The sequence below is a fragment of the Lynx rufus genome, unplaced genomic scaffold (assembly GCF_022079265.1).
Source record: "Lynx rufus isolate CCGP_SWC_20201006 ecotype Redwood Valley unplaced genomic scaffold, mLynRuf1.p SCAF_16, whole genome shotgun sequence".
Lineage (NCBI taxonomy): Eukaryota > Metazoa > Chordata > Mammalia > Carnivora > Felidae > Lynx > Lynx rufus.
The window spans coordinates 42,587,711-42,601,203 of record NW_025814830.1 but is presented as its reverse complement, the minus strand read 5'-3'; the positions used below and the strand labels follow the sequence as shown (position 1 = coordinate 42,601,203).

General features: G+C 46.6%; 1 protein-coding gene across 2 annotated transcripts in view; it reads right to left on the bottom strand.

Moving 5' to 3' along the window:
- ZFHX3 (zinc finger homeobox 3) overlaps positions 1-13,493 on the bottom strand; it is a 235,300-nt gene that overhangs the window by 43,929 nt on the left and 177,878 nt on the right. The gene's annotated exons all lie outside the window — the stretch shown is intronic.

Sequence of the window (13,493 nt, the reverse complement as noted above, 5' to 3'; positions counted from 1 at the left end):
CTGAGGCAAAGGAAGCGAGACATTTCTCTCTTACTTTCCTGGCCCTCAGGATCATTATCCAAAACATTCATTAAGAATGGATTAAACAAGGGACACATGACTGGCTCCCTCTGTGGAGCAGCTGGATCTCGAGGTCGTGAGTTCGAGCCCATGCTGGGTGTAGACATTACTTAAAAAGAAAAAAGAAAAAAAGAATAGGCTAAATGAATGAATAAGGCAGGCAAAGCAAACGGAGGTGGGTGAACGACAAAATTGTTAGCAGATTTTGAAGAGCACACCTTCCTAGGTATAGAGACATGAGAACCTGGCTGCCCACATTAATCACTGGGGTTGGCACTAGACTGGGTACACAGGGACTAGGTACTGGATTTGGGGCTCAGACCAATGTCACCCTAGGTCCCTGGAGCCATGACCCTGCTTTTCAATGTTTCAAGGTGTTACCTTCCCCAAACCTCCAGAAAATAGCTTCTAAATTTCATCACACAAAGAAAGTAAAAGGAATTAAAAGTAAATTGACCCCAGAAGCTTTATAAAACACTTGAGGAAGAAAGTATCTGTTTAGAGTCAGATTTTCCTAATTCTTCCCAAAAAGACAACGGAAGTCCGAGGACTGGAAAACTGAACGCAGAGTCAGGGAACATTCTTTCTTCATTACCACCAAAAGGGCATTTATGAGGCAGTCATGAGGAACACAAATGAAATAAGATAGTGCTTATTTTCATCTGCAAATAATAGGCCTCCTTATGTAATTTCCATGTCTCCTTTGGTCATACTGCATAGGCAAGGTAACATCAAGTCTCCCCATACCCACACTTAGTTCAAACAGAGAAAAATCAGGCAACCATGGTTTGAAGTCAATCTGATATACAGTGCCATATTAATACTGTACATCGTGTAGGAGAGAAAAAAATTTACATACAAGCATTATCAGAGAATAACACGTAAATTACACAGTATTATAGATGCATAATCTTAATTGTGTCCGGGCAGAATGTCCAATGCACATTTTTACACTTTTGATAAAACTGTTCAACACTGTGATTATAAAATTCATCTTTGAATGGTGATACTAGAATTCAGTCAATCAATCTTAAATTGGGTCTACCCAAAGGAGCTAAGGTTCTTAAGATATCCTCATTTGTCCCAGTACATGCTGTGATACAAACTATGTCTAGTAATGTAGACATTAATCAAATTTGATTATGAAGAGATGGCTGAATGGCCCCTCCTCTCCATCACACACACACTTCACCTTTGATGTCGACAACCTGACATCTAGCAAATAGACAAAACCCTGATGTGGTGAACAGTGCCTGAAGTGCTTCTCTACAAAAGAAGGAACGAATTTGCCCACTGGGAGGCACCTCCAAAGGCCAGCACCCTTCTCACCATCATGTGGGCTGCAGCCATCCAAGCAGAGAGTTAAGAACTCACGGTCACTCTGGCACTGACCCCACTTCTTTAGCCTCTCCAAACACATCTTATTCAGAAGACAGAGAGTGTGAAGAATAAACACATCGGTGATGCACTGAACAAGGAAACCGCACAGTGCTTTGTGAATACTCCTGGAGCCCTCATTCTCTAAGCCTCGGTTCTTTGCTTTCTTCCCTCCCTACCCTACTACAAGGAGAAAAGTGAAGGCAGCTAAATTCCACTGGGAAGCTGGAGGTCAGAGGTTAATTCAGGAACTTATTTTGTTTCTCTTTCCCTCCCTCCACCTTTTTTTTTTTTTAAGATTTAAAAATCAAATCCTCTTCTTTTTCAGCTCCTACTATCATTTGTCACTCATTCACTAGCAGGCTGTTATATGCTTGGTGGAAGAAGAAATGATTAAGAAACTCCTGGAAGAAGAAGTTATTAGGAAACAGCTTCCTTTGCAAGAGGACCAGTGTCACCCCCAACGGAAAACCAGGTCCCATTCGGCTGAGCAGGCACTTCGCTGCAGTTCCACCTATGACCTACAGGTGTCGCCCTCTGCATGGCGAGGCCTGGAAGGGCAGCTAGCTGCAGGAAGCAGACACCGTCTGGGCCGCCCAACCTGAGCATGTGGAAATAATATACGTCTTCAAGTGAACTGTCTGGTCCTGGGGAAATAAAATAGGACATTCATAAGCAGTTACACCATCTGTCTTTATACCATCATCATCAACAGCAAGAGGAAAAATAGCTCTTTAAAATGGATGAAAGCCCAGGCTGACAGTAACCAGAAAACTGTGAGCTCTGAATACCAATAAAGCCAGAAAAATGATTAAAAAACAGAGATACAAAGTACGAATTTGTCTGGACAGCTCAGACCCACAATGCTTTGCAGGCGGGGTCTGTTTGATTGGTTACGAAAGCCTAAAGAAAGCCCACTCACTAAGACCCAGGCCTCGCCTCGTCCCCCTGCACTGGAACCACATGGGGACCAGGGGCGCAATGGCATCCAGCGTTTTAACAGAGAGCGTATCCACACTCCGCGCTGCTGGCACTGGTTATCCAGCCTGTATTCCCTTTAGGAATGTGTATTTGACATCCACGCATTGACAGAGCACGGGGTTGGGGGAGGGGGTGGCAGTTTCTCACAGATCACAGATTGCGTTTTCCACCCACCCGTGAGCTCAGTGGCAAAGGGTTAGGGTTAGGGTCATTACAGGCGTCGATGTTTTAAATATATATATAATACCAGCTACTGACAGATGGTGGGAACAAGTGAAGACTTGAAGGGCCGACGATCTGGTTTTATCTGGAAAATCCTGTCTTTCCCTCCGATGACGAAGTTGCTGCCCTTCCCTAAGACACCCAGCAGCCACTTTGCCATGTTTAAGGCTGCAACAGACAAATCAAAACCATCTATTCTCCAAGAGTCTAGCGGTATTTCAGAACCAAGCAGAACACCCCAGGAATGTTTTTTCAAGGGCAGAGCCAGGACCTGGGTGAGGAGGTCATGTCTGCTCCCTGCGTCCCCCCAACCCCGTTCCTGCCAGGGGGCAGCAGGCCCAGCGCAACCCAGACAGAACGTTTGCTTTTCAGAAGACTTCAGAGAAGGTGCTTCTAAACCCGCTACAGCAGAAGGCGACTTGGATGGATACACCCCACAGTGGCCCTCAAACCGAGGCACCCCTCCTATGTGAATGTATTTTCATGTTAAACGGCTAGGAAAACACAAGCAAATCTTGAATAACTGTGAAGTCTTCCTGGTATCTCTTCTGCCTTCAAAGTCCACATAAAACTTCAGCCTCCATTGGCTGAAGGTCTTTAAAAAAAAATCTATTTCCATCACTACCTCCTTTTGACAATGGCTTCTCCCAGACAGCACTGACTAGCACTCGGGCCAAACCCAGCCCTGCTCATTCATGTCTCCTGGCTAAGGACAGAGCCCTCAGGTGTAAGAATTTCAGCAGCTACATATATTCTAAGAGGGAAGGGTTCTTGGGGGCAGCTAAGGTTTTTGAGGAGATGATACTGCAGCTCCAGAAAGTTCCCCTTCAGTCAGGGTGGTTTTGCTTACCACAAATGCGAACGGTTGTCTTAACACACCTTCTACGTATCATGTTGGCGAAGGTGACTGCGAGATTCACGACTTAGGGTGAAACCTGCTCCCAGAGGAGGTGTGCGTGCCAAGTGGCAGCCCCGTGGAGATTTGCAACAATTTTATGAACAACCTGGAAACGGGTATGTGAAAGGAGCACCGGACAGAAGCAAGCACAGAGGTGGCATCATCATACAGTCTGCACTCACCCCGGCCACATGCACTCCCCAAATGCGATACCCAGAGAACTTGCCAGTTGCCCCCAAAACCAATACCGTTCACCAAATAACTGGGGCCGGGAGCTGCGTCCACTGGGTGTTTTTTACCAATTGCTTACAGACTTGAAGGAAGGGGAGTCAATCAATGGCTAAGACTAGTCCCTCTGTTCCTAACTCTTAACAGGATAATGTAGAACAATTCAAACCTTCCCCCAAACCTGACAAAGCTCCCAATAGTGCCTCATTGTGACAGAATTTTGGAAATTCTCCTAAGAATCAGGGTGTCTGTACCCAAGGCTCTCAGGCGATCACGTTACTTAAATAATACAACAATCTGGGATCCCTGAAGAATGAAACTGTTCTTTCCTTTTTCTTTGGGGTGAGCCATATTTGAGGGTGGGGGTGAAATAAAGTGCATTTGCCTGTCGGCAGGCTCAAGAGCTGAGAAACATTAGCTGTCATGAACCACAATCAAATCAGGTTTGAAATATTTAGCAGTGGCTTGGAAAATGCGGTGGTGCAGCTCTGACAGGCGAGATGTGCACAGACACCCACTTTCCATTATAATGGAAATATCAGGCCTGTTCTGAATATGTATAACCCAGAAAAATGTATTGATTTTTCATTCGGCATTAAAAAAAATGAAATAGCCTGCAGCTGTCAAAAGCCTTTTGTTAAAAGCTCATCTTTCCTGGAATGAGGTTTACCAGAAACAAGTTTTAATTGTATATAGGACCTCTTCTTTGAAAAACAAAATAACCAATCTGCCTACTTTGAAGATAGGGTTAAAGCTTTTCCTTTCTCCACTTTCAACCTAATTAACCAAGGACAACCGCGAAGCAAGCAAGGCCTGCAACATGAGGGCCAGCAGGAGTACCACGGAAGGTGGCAGCCACTTAGGCTGGGATCTCTCTTGGTGGAGAGCAGGGGGGACTCCATGACTGTGTCTTGTCTTCTTATTTCTGTAACTTGTGTGCAGGTGCTGGACCCTGTGGCCATAGACTCGGCGTAGGACACTGTGGCCAATCTGCTGTCTTTTTGCAAGGTTGGTTGGTGCAATTGGAAAACAAGGGCAGAACCCTCCAGCGTGCCCAATCCTCTTGGCCTTTTGTTATCCACAAGAAACCTCTACTGGCTGTATATACTCTACAGAACATGCATGCTTTCTTTTGCAAACACAGGTCAAATCAAATGCCACTATGTAAAAGAGGACTGCTAAGGTCTACACCACTTGTTTCTCATAAGATCTAGCATGTTAAAATTCTGCTAAAACAGTAACTTGTAACAGGATGTGATTGACAATGCTGACGGACATCCAACCTTGCTGCTCCCAGCTCTTCACCCCTAGTCTTGTCTTGCCTCTCAAAGCCAAGGAAGAAGAGTTAAATGGCAGCAACGTTCATAACTATGCCGTTCTCCCTCTGTGACATTTTGGCGAGTGGGATCTCACTGAATGGTGACCACGGGGCCTACCAGCGGGTGATTCTCCATGTGCCCAGGCTTATTCCCAAATGCACAGAACACCCAGATACAGGATGCAGCAATCCATTCTGCATCATTCCCAAACATATTTCCTCAAACATTTACTCCATGGTTTTATTCCAATGGTGTCTTTCCAGCCCTGACGGCGTGGCTGGAAACTGCACAAGACACAGCTTCGAGTGATGAGGTTTTCTGGTTGACAAATACCGCAGCCCCAGAACATTTCCCCCCTTAGATCAAGGTGGTTTTGCTTACCACAAATGCATATCGTTCTCTTAACACACCTTATACTTAGCATCTTGATAAAGGTGACTGCATGTTTTCATGCAGACACATGGAACAGGAAACGTAAAACCTCCTTCAAAGTTCTTTGTGGGTAATCACCTGAGTATTACTTTTAATTGCAGGCAAAATGTGTCCATTCCATTTTCTACATCTTAACAGGATACTGAGGGAAATACCAAATCACCAGATGAAGGGTCCAGAAATCCATACTGACACTGGCAAGTGCAACATTTTGAAATATAACCCATCACAGTCCAGGCAGGAAAGCTTAAAGGGGCAAAGAATGAGGGTGAGGGGGTACAGCAGGCCCCCAGGGGCTTCGAGGCTGGAGCATTTGTTTATTCACCTTCTCAAGAGAAGATTCCGTTTCTTTTCCGGCCGACATCAGAACTCCAGTGCAGTAGCAGAGCTCAAGGTGAAAAGTAGGCTCCCTACACAGAGACGATGGGCAAACGGGCCTCCCGCACTCCTGCCTGCCCAGGCCTCCTTGAGGTCCCTGCCTTGCACAGGATGTAAAGGACAGAGCACCCTCCTGGCGGCCCTTGTCTTCGCATCATCCATTTGCTTACCACCCTAAGCTCCGAGCCAAGCCAGGCCATCCTGCCAAGGACCCTTCTCTACCAAATGGGGAGAGCTATCGGGGTGGGGACAGCCTGGTGCTGCTGCGGGGAATGTGCCCACCCTCGTCCCTTTTTAAAAAATAACGTGGCCAAAGCGCTAGCCGGTTGTTTTAAACAAAACTGCCTTCTAAAGGTGACATTTCTACCCGTGGACGTCACTCCTCTGAGAGAAAGGGGGATGTGAGCAGTAGAGGAAGCGGAGGACGCGCTACACTGGAGATACACTCCCTTTCCCCCCAGGGATGAGCGCAAATCCTTTAAGTGATCATTTTCCCACAAGAATTCTTTTGACCACTAGGTGTTCACTTACCAAATACACCTGGGGCGGCAGGGCCTGGAGTTTCTGGACAGAGCCTGGAAGGTGGCGGGGGGCCGGCCAGCCTTCTGAGAGGGGCTTCGGGAGAAGCTCTGCAGGAAAACCCAGTGCTGGAGGACCTCAGCCTCCTCACTGCTCCACCCTCGACCCTGTTTCCCTGGCCACCACCCCCACGACCCTGCCTTCTGGCAGCGGGCTAAAAGAATCAACACTCTGAAGGCAACTCCGGGTATTATTAAAATGAATAATTGGAGAATAGAGACCATTTATGCTTTTGTATATTTGAAGATCGTGCCACTGTTTATAGAAACAAGAAAAATGGGGATTGTGTGGCAGGAGGGAGGCTGGGGAGGCCGGGCATGCTGCAGCCCTGCGCAGCCCCTGCTGGGTAGAGCAAGGTCAGCCGCAGCAAGGACGCAAGCCTGGGGGAGGCTCTCCCTTTGCTTTTTACTTAACTTCACCTCCACCTTGCGCACTGACAGGAGAGCGCGTTTTATGGGTCCATCGCCGCCAGGGCCTGTTTAGGCCTCCCAGAGAAAATTTCCCCTCTTTGAGCTGTTCTCCTAAGCAAACGGCACACAGAAAGCCAGAGCACAAAGTGAAAAATGCTGCCGTTGTGTGGCGAGGGACAGGTCCTGCCATTTTCCCTCTCCTGGGCGAGGCCACTTGGTCAATCGGAACAGTCCGTCAAAACCGCGCTAAAATTAAGGGGGTGGGTGGGGGTCAAGGGAGGAGAAAAAGGGAGGAACCGCCTACAGCCAGGATTGCAACAAGTTCCATTTATCTGTGTTCTTAGCAAAAGCACCTGGGCTGCCCCCTGCAGAAACGCAGAAAAGGATAAAAGCCAATGTGCGGTGACAGAGCACAACGGAACTAAATATGTCCGCTGACTCGCCTGGTGGCTATTCACAGGAAGAGTTTGCTTTCTTGCTTTTCTTTTCTTTTCTTTTCTTTTCTTTTCTTTTCTTTTCTTTTCTTTTCTTTCTTTCTTTCTTTTTTTTAATAACTGAAAAATGTGAGTTCCAGTTTGTAAAACACAAACCCAACCCTGAAATGGTTTCGGAATCCACACTCCACGGGAAATCCAGCTCTGTCCCAGAACTCTGCGGAAACTGAATTCAGCAGGGATTAGCTCCCCTGATTTCTCCAGGGCCAGGACTGGCGCTTTGCTTCCACACATGAAATGTAAAAAAGGGCAAATTCCCTGAGCATGTTTGTAGCGGAGCGTGATGGGATTGTGTTGTCATTTATGGGAAATAATCGCAGACCCATCTCTCCCCTTCTCCCCCCACCCCCATTTTCCAGTCCAAATAACCATGAAAAATTACACTTCAATGTCAGGGCGACGACAAAGGAGGCGCGCTCTCTGGGAGCTCAGCGGATTTGCAGGGGTTTTTCCTTTCTTTGGACAAAAACTACCTTCAATTGTACTTCATTTAAAACGTGATCTAACAAATGCATTTTGACAAGTTCCTTTCTCTTTTTCTCCCTTCTTTCAAACAGTATTTTGCACAGTTTAACCTCACACCAAACTGGAATGTTCTGGAAAGAAGAGGCATGCAAAATAGAAGGTTCTTGAAACCAAGAAGGGTGTTTTATCTCCCCCTCTGTTAAAAACAAAGTAGTAGAGGAAAATAATGAGTCTAACTCAGTATGCTACTGAGAATGAGCGGGGGGAGGGGACAGAGTAAGTCACAGGGTCTTAACAACAGACTATTTGATGGGCAAAGGTGAAAAAAGCCAAGGTCAGTAAAAAGAGGAAGGCTTTGATGGAGGAAGAAGGGGACTCAGAGGTTTGCTCTTTGGAACAGACTATCTTGTGGACTTGGAAGCATCATCTAAGGCATCTGGAAGTACAGTCAGAAGTGGGTGTTCCTGCTCACATGGGATGAGGCGGGGAGGTCCCACTTCCCTCCTAGTCCTCCTCCTCTACAGAAAAGGACATCTTTCACCCAAACAGATCTGCCTGAAAGCTTTTTAACATTCCAGGTGTGAGACATAAGCAGTCCCTACAAGCATCTGTCTTTCAGTAACACTCTGCTTGAAATAAACACTGCCAGGCTTCCATGGCTGGAGAGGAGAAGACAGGATAGATAAACACACATGAGTGATAGAAAGAGTGTAAATAAAAAAAAAATTAACAGTTTCCATTAAAAAGACTGAAACCACCCTTCTGAGTTGAAACTCACTTGGCTTGTCAGGGAGATATCTTATGCTTAAAGAGAAAGAAAAGAAAAGAAAAGAAAAGAAAAGAAAAGAAAAGAAAAGAAAAGAGAAGAGAAGAGAAGAGAAGAGAAGAGAAGAGAAGAGAAGAGAAGAGAAAAGAAAGAAGAAAGAAACAAATTCCTATTTATTTTTAATTGGAAAATGTTGGAAATACACGAGTGAAAAAAACGTCAAGGAAGGCTTGTAAGTGTACCTAAGCATCTATACACAAATGAAGGTGTGTGGGAAACGAACAGGATGTACCAGGAGTGGTATTAGATGATGGTGATTAGAACCTAATGGGTATAAGTGAGACCTTGTGGGATGGCTCTTGTACTGGGAATGTCAAACGCTGAAGGATGCTATCTGTACAGGAATGACAGCAAGGAAACGAAAGGCAAAAGGGTGGCTGGACAGGCCCAAGGTGTTTACAACAGTGGGGAGATGTGATTTGACGATGCCCAAAGGAATGATGGAATATTTGGGGCGAAGATATGCAAAAAAGAAAACTGAAAGACAAACAGGTAAGTATCTTGTTCCTGGCCATCAAAACAAACAGCACACCATCAAGACAATACGAAGCCATGACTCCAGGAGTCTAAGTCACAGACCAACACGAATGATGGGCTGAATTCCCAGCCTGTTGATGGCCTCAATCTTAATGCTCACAGTGTCCAAAGGGTCTGCAGCCTATTGAGAAATCAGCCTTGGCCCCTGTGAAGCACAGGGTGCTTGCAGAAATAGTTGTGTGCTCCCACCCGAGGACAGGAGAGTGATGGACTGCCTGTCAGTGAACTTCATTTTGCATGATCATCAGCCACTTATGTGCACAGCTGGTAAAACAAGCTGATTCATAAAAATAAAGCACAAACAAAGGCTGACACTTTCCAAACCAAATGCAGGAAACAGACGTCAGGCCAACTTCAGGCAACCCGGCACCCAAGAAAGCACCAGTTAAACCTGTTCTTCCTTGGACAGACCTGCACGTGCACAAAGGTCACCGAAGGTGTTAATGGCACTGCCAGCTGCAGAGTCTAACCCTAGGGACACTTATGAACCCTGGAGATGGCCCAGGCCTGGGTCTTTAGGTGCCTACCATGCATACATTGCCTGGTACAAGTGGAGAAGGGCCTGCCTCTGCCAGAAGCATTTACGGTCACACCTGAGACATTTAAGGATGTGTCTACACTTGGAAAGTAAAAAACTGGGCCATTCTCCAAAACCATCAAGTCCCCAAGCACACTTCAGGCTGAAACAACCAGGCAGCAGCAGCAGCAGCATGTCTGAGCTAACATTTCCTCGGAAACTGCAAGGAGAGTGAAGCAGGAAGCTGAGGTACAGAGAAAATCCAAGGGTTTATGTTCAAAAGCTTTCCTGCATCCACGTGAGAAAAAGCAGATGGGACTGCTAAGTTGTCATTTTTTAACATGCACCTTGCACAGCTCTTCTGTGCCCAAAGGGAGAAAGAAAATTCTTGGCTCTTCCTCCTCCTTTTGAGTAACTTCCAAAGTTATGCCAGTGGTTGAATACAAAACCTCTGCATTTTTAAACTTTGGATATTACAAAATACCCCCACCAGCAGCACACCAGCCCTTTCATGGTGATTTTGGCTACAGTAACCCATCTCCAAATCTTCAGAGCTACTAACTGTGTTTTACCCTCAGTCTCAGGATTGGGTCCATCTACTCAGCCTTCCCTCCTGTGAGAGGTGTCTTCCACCTAAGAACAGGCTAGTATCCCCGAAAGGGAATGCAGTCCATTACGCACCCCAAATTAACACTGTAATGGTATCTTTAAAATTTTTTTTGAATGTTTATATTTATTATTTTTGAGACAGAGAGAGACAGAGCATGAGCGGAGGAGGAGCAGAGAGAGAGGGAGACACAGAATCCGAAGCAGGCTCCAAGCTCTTAGTTGTCAGCAGAGAGACTGACACAGGGCTGAACTGCTAGACCATGACCTGAGCTGAAGTCGGATACTCAACTGACTGAGCCACCCAGGCACCCCGTGTAATGCATCTTAAAGCCCAAAAATGCAGTCATAATCATCAAGACAAACGATTCAATAAAAGAACTTAAATTCTAGACTCTTTAATAGCAGGAACAATTGAAAACAACCAATACGTGAAACCAAAGAGAAAGAAAACATCTCCATGAGATGAGAAGGTCATCAAGGATCTGAGCAGAAAGTAACTGGTACTTGGGACAGTTATGAATAAGGGATCTGGAGAAACTGACAGCACACAGTCATACTTTATGGAAATAATTTTGGATGTCTACACTCTTCTGTGTACATGCTGTACCTGGAAAAATTACTAGAAGCTCTTGTCAGGGAATACCTTACGTCGGAACTGTCCCCACACTTCCAGAAGCAGACAGCTCTTTCTAAGGGAATATGAACCCCGGGCAGAGACAGAATATGGAAGTAAAGCCTGCAACCAGTCAATGGTTTTGCTCCACTTTGTAAGGCCAAGAATGGTGGCAAGGAAGGTAAGAAGCAATGAAAAAACTAGTTAAAAGGCAATACAATCTGAAGATGAGACTGCCCAATGATTAGGAAGAGAAAAAGTGAAAGAGTTCTCACTTACCAAGCAACAATTTTAAATATAAAAAGTAAGAAGAGGAGGGGGAATAAGAGGATTTAGACAGTCATCAAAGAGCAACTTTCCAAAAAAAAAAAAAAAAAAAGTTTGCATCTTTAAATTCAGCATCTACGATGGCAGGTGGGGGAAAGGTCAATTTCTGTCTGAAGAGAGTCTATGAATTGACTCACCTACTGGAAAATTCTGGTGACAAGTATGGAAGAGAAGCATGCAAGCAAACAGATTTAGGAGAGAGAGATACTGGCTGTTTGCAGAAACCCAGTCATCAGAGGGACCGGCCTTTGTTTTGAGAGATTTGGGGGAGCGGACAACAAGCACTTTGATTCTGTAGACCAGGAGACCAGGACCTGGAGAGGGGTGGGGGGCTGGATGTCCCCAGGGTGAGGAAATCCAAAGGAGGATGAAGGGGACAGGTGGTCACACGCTGCTCCAGTGGCCAGCCGGGCAAAGAAACCAACAAAGTCCCATGGAAAAGCTCCGACGTTGAGGCAAGTGGCACAGCTGCTCAGAGCAAGACCTAGTTTTTCTTGACATTCTGAGACAAAAGACATAATAGCAAGGATAAAAATGGGCTCGCCAAGACCACAACAAACCGAAAACCATCTCCTAAGAACCCAGATATCCGTGTATTTAGGCAAGTGGTATCCTGTTAACTTCCTGCCCAGTGGCAACGTGGTACCCAAAATAAAACCGTCACGTTTAAAGACAGAACGAGCCATGGCTCTGGCGCAATGCAGCCCGCCCACCTCACTCTTTCATCCTTACACACAGAAACACACGTACACTCTCTCTTGTTCCTGCTTTCTCCCTCTCTCCCTTCTTGCTCTTTCTGGAAGGGGGTTGTCCCAGAAGGATTCCTCCCGAATGGCTGGGAGCAGAGCCCGTCAGAGAGCTTCTAGATCAAGGTGAGGTCCAAGGGGCCGGTGCAGCCCCTGGTCCCTGCTGCAGAGAACCAGCAAAAGCCAAGTAATTGCTTTTTCCCCTTCCACTAATAAGCTTTTCAGTGGAGGAAGAATTCAGCTTCCTGTAGTCAACAGACCCTTTTTTCCCTGCCTCTCCTCGCTCCAAATAATCTAAAGTGACTGCAATTTCAGTCCTGGCTCTCTAGCATTCAGCTCCACCGGCTGAGGTCAGAAGGTGTCAAGTGAGGGCTCTCTACTTCTTTTCTACTCTGCCTTCACTCCACCCATGCTTCTTTGTAACTGAGGCAACCTGCCTCCCCAGCCCAGCCATTATGTGTATCACCAGCCCACAGCACACACTGACTTCAGTCAAGATTCCAGGAAATGTTTTGAAGGCCTAGAAAACACTGGCGGAGAGAAAAAAAATCTCTTTGCTGTAAACAACTGATTAGTAATGACCAACTTCAGATGCTCTGGTGACCCGAGCCACTAATTTCCTGGTTTCGAGAAAATGCATCGCAGTACAACATTTGTGTGTGTGTGTGGTGGTTAAACCATGCAGCTGGTTGTGTGGTTTTCGGTTTAGTGGAATGCAAATGACTCTGGTTGCTGAATTTGTTCCTTGAGATGCTGCTGCGCACTCATGGCGCTGGTATCAGGTCTGGCTTCGTGTCTGGTGGACGGGCTGCAAGGGGACCTGCCTGGGAAAACTCTGCCCCACCCCCTCCCCTGCCTCATCTCCCAGATGAATGAAACAGGATTTCAATTAAGAAGGGCAGCAGCAGGGCCTGCCCTCCTCTGCCTTCACAGAGATCTCACGGAGAGCACAGAGATGAAGGTGAACAAACAAATGCACAAGGGTGACGACTAAGTGAGAGGTAGAACAGGTGTGTGACGGGACTGATGGAGGTTCAGTGGTTCCAGTCCCGGGGAGAGCATGAAAAGAGGGTTAACGTCCAAGTGCAAGAGGCCTGCTACTGGAAGAGCAGCTCCACGCAGGGGAAACAGAGGCAGGTCTGCAAAGAGGCTGCTCAGTGGGCCTACATCCAAAGCCCGTGAGGTTCTGAAGAGAAGGACAGAAGGGGAGAAGCATGCAGGGAAGGCGTGAACACCTGCATGCACCCCCACCCCCATCACACACACAGAGGAGGGGGATGCTGACTCCTGGCTGCAGCCAGGCCTGTGATGGGAATTTATTTCCCTCAATTATGAGCTCTTGTCCCCAGTCTCAGTTCATCAGCACAGTGCAGCCAAGTCAATGAAAGGCTCCATAATGAAGTAATCACATGCATGGGGATGGCCCCGCACCTGCCTGCTGGGCCCTGAATCAAGCTGACATTGGCTCTCCAATC